Below are 7,046 nucleotides of genomic sequence, written 5' to 3' on the forward strand. Positions count from 1 at the left end.
TAATTATTATTTTCTTATGTTTTTTCCAGTTTTCCACAGCCAACAGGTATTGCTTTCATAATCAGGAAAAAGTGTTCTCTAAAAATCTTTATTTTAGATATTTTAATCTTTTAGAGATTGTACGTTTAAAGAAAAAAAATCTACATCTCAACCAAGGGTAGTTGTCATTCTCTGCAAAAGACTGGGGCAAAGCTCAGTGAATAGTCAGGATTTTTTCCAGTTTTCTTAAAACCCCTGGGAGAATGACCCCACAGTCCCAACTCGGAAACCAGGAGATGGGCGATAGATCCCTCACCTGCCTAAGGCAGTGTGGTCCAGCCTGCTGCACCTCTGCTGGCCCCTCAAAGAACGATGTGGAAGTGGTGTCTGCCTGGCCCCCTCTCTAAAGCCCAGAGAGATGTAGACAACTCCTCTGAACTCAAGGTTTTTGAGATTTTTGCCCATGAAATTAAGGGGTGCCAGGACTGGAACATTCCTCCCAAGGAGCCCTCATCTCATCTCATTCACGGGATCAGATTGTGTATCAATCAATACTTAAGTCACTGACTGATTTGTTTGGTACGAACCTTTAAAAAATGGCTTGAGCTGTAAAACAAAAACCAAAAACAACCCAAGGACAGAAATTACAAAATTGAATAAAGGCAATTTAAAAAATTGTTAAATAAGATCTAATTCTTCTACAACTTCATGATTAAGATCACCCCGTTCAAGGTGCCAATCTGTTAACTCCTTTTGTTGAAGCAGTTCCGAATTGCAATTCCTTCCCTTAATCTTCATCCTTTCTGTTGCCCCCTAGCCTATAATTTCTGGAGCATTGTCTGTCGAGGGGAGGTAGAGAGGTGATTTTACTACACGGCAAATTATCATTATTAGCACAAACTGCATCTGTAATGAGCTCATGCTTGCCACTAAAAACAATCCCATTACCTGATAAGACAAAATTCCCTGGGTCTGGAAATGCCGAAGAAACAGAGGGCGAGGGTTTGTGTGTTTCTCATGACAATGGGGCCTTTTGTTGGGATAGTTTGACTTCCATGGCAATTAAAATGCTCCTTTGGGGTCATTTCTTTCTCCTTCTGTGTGAGATTGACAGTTCCCCTAGAGGCCGAATGTTAGGAGGGGATACCCAGTTTCCTGTCTTTTCTCCCTGTTCCTCGGAGTGGTGACTGGCTGGCTCCAAACAGTATCTCCATCGTGGCTGTAACTCTGCCCCAGCACTGCTGTGAAGCATGTGGCCTGGAGTCAGACACCCTGAGGTCAGATCTCAACTCGGAGGTTTTCTACCTGTGTGACTCTGGTAGAAAGTCTGACCTTAACCTCTCGGAGCCTCAAATTCGTGTTTTGTAAAATGAAGATAAGAAAAGCACCTACCCACTAGCAGGGGTTTGGAGATTAAGAGATTAGGCAGGTAAATGTGGCCCACATGTGCTCCGTAAATATTACTATTCTCAATTTCCTCTGAGGTAAAGGGACCAGGGAAAATTGCTGACATGGGCTGGGGCGGGTGTGACATCTCTGAGCCCACACAGTGGGTTGTTAACAGGAAAGTGTTCAGAACCCAGGGCTCCTGGCTCCTAATGAAGGGCTCATTCCATGGCTGCAGCTTTCCTGCAGGGGTTCTCCTGAGGCAGGCAGAGCACATCTGATTGGCTGAAAATAAAAATAGCACCGGGAGTTTATAAACATGTTTGTGTCAGGCTCTGGCCTAAGCCCTTTACCTGGAATAGCTTATTTAATTAGTGTCATTTAGTTAGCATATTGTTTAGCATAAATATTTTCATTTTACAGATGAGGAAACTGAGGCAGAACAGGTTGGGTAATTTGCACAGGATCACAGTAAAGGACGAAGCCAGGATTTGAACCTAGGCAGCCTGAGGCCCGGCTCTGCCCGCTTGACCTTCATGCCACACCAAAATGTCCTATGGGCCTCCTCTGTGGATGTTGTCATGGTAACACAAACCTGGTTTTGAATCAGAGTCATGGTTTCAACATCAAATCACTTTGAAAGAAAAATGGTCAGAGGATAAATGAGAAACACGAAGTATGATAGGAGTGGCAGAGCCCGTGGAATGGGGCAAAGGATGTTGAGAGCTGGGCTTTGGGGATTCTTAGTTTGGGTTGTGCCATATAACTGAGGAGGGTCCTTGAGTGAGAAATGTAATGACTCCAAGTTGATGCAGTTTTCTGTTAAAAAAGCAATAATAAGAATACCTTCCTTGTAAGGTTATTTGAGAGGATCAAATGGGATAATGCACACCAAGTGTACGGCATGGCATTTTGCTGGCTTAAAACTCAGAGGCCTCTGATTCCTTTTGACCAAGCTTTTGGCACTAGAAAACACCAACACAAAGACAAAAGTTAAGAGGCTCAGCGGAGAGGCCTGGGCTCCCTGCCCTGCCCTGGGCCTTCCTCATCAGCCTCCTGTCCCACCGCACATGGGCTCTTGGCTCCTTCTTACCCAAAAGGCATGTGGGTTCCCTAAGTGCATTACCTTCCTTCCTTTGTCCTCACAAATATCTCAAGTGCCCCCATGCCCAGCCTGGCATGCACACAGCATACCTGTGAGTTATGGATGAGATGCCCACACGGGTGGCCCCCTAAGGGAAGTTGATGCGCCCCCAGCAAAAGCCCACATTCATGTTTGGATTCAAACGGGTATTGTCTGGATTCTCCGAAGGCTGAGAGGGAGCATGCACCTCACCTTTCGTGGCCACCTGGGGTACCATCTAACAGGGGCACCAGGCTCTCGGAGACCTGGAGGAGCTGGACACCCAAGTTTTTCAGGCCTCATTTTTGGCATGCGTTCTCTTGAAGGTTACACGATGCGCAACCCTCCCAGACCTCTCCTTCAGCCTTCTACAGCCCCAGACCCTGTCTTCACGTCTGGGTAATGACCCTGTCCCTGGGCAGGAGACCCCTTGCCCAATGCCCTTTTACTTAAAGCCACTTCCATTTGCTTAACCACAACACAATTTTAGTGAGTGCTCTAAGTCATTTTTCAAGCTGTTTGTCAAAGGGCATTTCTGACTGACTTTATAATCTGTGTCCACGCCTATCATATCTGCAGTGTTGTGATGCTTGGGGTTGTCATTTTTATCTCCTTATGAACATTTTGAGGCCCTTTCAGCCAATGTGTCTATAAAACCTCTCTATGAGATTTAGTGTCACAAATGCGGCCATCTTATTTGAGTGCCATCTCAGCCTCCTGCCCTGAAGTTGCCAACACTTTGAAAAGGACATAAATTACCTAGGCCCTTTCTGCTAAACCGGGGTTGAAAGCTTTTTCTGTAAAATGCCAGAGAGTCCATTTTTTAGACTTTGTGGGTCAACTGGTCTCTGTCTCAAATATTCAATTCTGCCATTTTAGTGAGAAAGCAGCTATACACAATATGTAAATGAATGAGTGTGGCTATGTTCCCATAAAGCCTTATTTATAGACACTAACATTTTAATTTTCTATAATTCTCATGTATCATGAGATAGTATTCTTCTTTTGAATTTTAAGAAAACCATTCAAGAATGTGAAAAACATTCTTAGTTGGAAGGCTGCACAAAAACAGGGGGCCTACATTCACCAATCCCTGCCCTAAACCACAAGTTCATCCGAGGAGATGATGCTAACCAGGGTCTAGTCATAAGTGATTTATTATGTAAGTAATCTGGGTCAAGTGGGTACCCCCGTGAGGGTTCCCTTTGGAGGATCTGGGAAACAAAACTTCTGTGCTCCCAGAGCACTGAGAACATAGCTCAAACCCACCATCCAAAAGGTGAGTGTTTTGGAGCTCAGATCAACCAGGAGAAAGCCTGCAATTGCTTGAGAGAAAAGGTAGAAACAAAGGCCTCGAAGAGGCTTTTCATACCGTGCATTAAAGTTAAAATCTAATTTAGATGAAAATGGATGCATAGAAATTAAATGTGCGTGTGAGGCTTTCGTTGTTAAATTGTGTACTCTGTAACGATAGCTTTACCAAATTTATTCCCTTGGCTTGAAAATAAAGATGCTTTTTGAATTTCGATTTTGTTATTTTACAAATTGTTTTAGCTTTGTGAATAGTGCAAACTCCATTTCTGATCTGCCTCAAACAAAAATAGAGCATTAAAGTGTTTAAGATTCAATCAAAGGCTTGCTGTGAGCGGCGGAATATTAAAATAACAGAAAAATCAATTCAATTTTTATTTTGAACATGATTTGTCACAAATAGCATTCTAATAGATAACACTGATTATACGGTAGCAGATGTAATTTATATATACCAAGCTCTACCCCTTTGTCAGAGTCATCATTAAGGAATTTGACACGTATGCAGGAGAACAATAAATGTCATCTGAAATATATACCAGTTAGATACAAATGGGACGCTCAAATGAGTGATGCTGGCACACACTATACTTATAAGTAATAATATGCAGTCTGAAGTAGCTTGCGTTTTCAAACAAGAACTCTTTTTATGTTGTCATTTAAAATATCTCATATTTCTGAAGGTCAGGAATAAGTGGCACTATTAGCATTAAAAGCTAGTAAAAGAAAAAGTAATTTGTTGTGCATTTAACATAACGTTTCATGAAATAGCTTTGTAAAGTATTCATTATTTTTCCCTATGGAGGTTGAGAAGACAAGATGAAGACTCCTGGTTGTTAACAGAGGGCTTTGTATCACACCTTTGTTACCACTAACATCTTGATTCAGTGAGACCTTTGTGGAATTATGTGGTTTGTGCCTGGGCAGGTAAATGCTAAGAAATAAAGCTGTCTACCCAGCTGTGGTCTCGACTGGCTCCACAGCGGGGAGCTGTTCAGGTCTGGGGTTTGGACCTCACTGGTAGTGCCATTTGGTACAGGGATGACAGCATGACACTGGAGACAAGTGCAAGGCTTGTCAGAGACCGAAGATGGAGGGTTCTGGTGTGACAGACACAGGTCCCCAAGATAAAGAGGAGGGAGGCTCTTTATGCGTCTCAGGAACAGTGGCAGGTAAATCAGGATTTGAATCCAAATGCAGATGTGGGACCATCTTGGGGTCACAGAAACCCACCCAGTCACCTTTCACTAGTGACAACTTCTGTCAGCCGTAGGTTCTAAACTCCAAAATACTATAAACCTCTCTCTCTCTCTTCTTTTTCTCTTAAATTTGGATAAAAATTAAAACTACAAAAAAATAACATTTGACAAACACCACAAAGATTAACCTACTGTCATATTTGCTTCAAATCCAATTGTAACCCAAAATACATGACATTACTGATAAAGGATTCTACATATCCATGTTTTGATATTTTGTGCCCCAGATGCAGTGGGTAGTAGTATTTTGTGACTAAAAATGTACATAAATGGTCTGTTGTATCCTGACATTTGCTTTTGTCCTCAACAGGAGTTTTGGGGGATCTTCCCATGTGGATACATATGGACTCTAGTGCATTCTTTTCCATCTTCCAGGTTATATTTTGGACAATCTGATGGGTGCAATGTCATGTTGCTGCTTTTATCTACTCTCCCAGTGAAGGTGAATCTCAAGCATTTATTATTCAGGTTCCCCCTGTTCCCTGCCTGCTCAGCCCCCTTTGTCCATCATTCTATGGGGCTGTCCTTTTCTTTGAGGATTCTGAATACTAATCCTTAGTTGCATTCACTTCAAATACCTTTCTGTAAGGCTGCAGTTGTCTGTAATCTTGGTCATTTTATCTCTGTTACTCTTAAAGAATAAGCCAGGCCTGCCTGCCCTTCCTGCTTCACTTATTGGATATTTATCTGTGCCACGCATTGTGCTAAGCATTTTGCATAGTTGATCTTTAATCATCGCAGCCACCCGTGCAAGAGGAGCAGAAGAAAACAGAGAAGAAGCTGGGATTCAAGGCCGGTTCTGCCTGCCTGCGGAGCCCCACATCACACTCAGAGAAGTAATAAGTGTAAAAGATGAGAAAGACAGTGCCATCTCCTTTTTAGAAGGAAACAGACATACACAGTAGTTCTCAGCTCTGTCTGTCATCTCCTGGGGAGCTTTAAAAAGTACCTGTGTTGGGCCCCACCCCAGAAATTGATTGGTTTGGGGTATGGCTTGGACATGAGGTTTTCTTTTAAAGCCCCCTTTATATGCAGCCAGGGCTGAGAACCTGCTGTATAATTTGTAGTATGACTAAGATCTAGGAACTCTAGTAGGTCTCAGACATGGACCTATTTCACAGCACCAGGTCCGGATTTTATATGCTGTAATAAGGCTTCAAGAAAAAGAAGTCAGAAAATACAGAGAGAAAAGGAGAATGAAAGGAAAATACCAAGGTGACATTTGCTCAGTTAAAAGATATGAGCACCCCTATCCTGGGAAGGGACGGCCCCTTCTGCCTTCCTCTTCGGCCCCAGGAATGAATTACCTACAGTGTGATCCCCAGCACTAGCCCCCGTGATTACGGCACCATTCATGGAATCCTAAATGAAGCTATTTCTGGATGCTAAGCATTGAGAGGTGAACACCCCAATCTCCGTCCAAGTGGCACACCCTACACCATCATGCCCCAGACCCCAAAAGCAACACCCTGTCCCTGTCACCAGCCTGCTTACTCATGGGGGCTTCAGGAACAGGAGTGCAGGTGGGCAGGGCTCTGGGAGGCCGTGCATGGGCAGAAGGTCAGGCTGGAAGGGCCACGCACTGCACAGCCCCATCTGCTCTGCCTGGGGTGGCACTGAGCCCCCAAGGTCTGGGCACAGACTCTGCCTGCTCATTGGCCTTGAATGGAGACCATGCAGGCCAATATGTGGCTCAGGAAGGAAATCGGGAAACGTGGGCCTGGCCGCCCCACCTGGCCTTGACTCACTGTGAGTTCAGGTGGCGAGAGCCCTCTGGGCATCCCCCAGGATTATGGTGTCTGCAGAAACGTCCATGCAGGCACGGGGGCCCAGGCTGGCTGGGCATAGGCTCTGGGAAAGGCTGCCCTGAGCCCACTGACTGACCTCCCATTTCCTACCAGGGAAAGGGATAAATAGGAAAATATTTGCAGTTGACAAAATATTCCAATTTTCTTAATTTTAAAGAGCTCTTTAGAGTAAAAATTATA

Source organism: Manis javanica, chromosome 7, assembly GCF_040802235.1.
Source record: "Manis javanica isolate MJ-LG chromosome 7, MJ_LKY, whole genome shotgun sequence".
Lineage (NCBI taxonomy): Eukaryota > Metazoa > Chordata > Mammalia > Pholidota > Manidae > Manis > Manis javanica.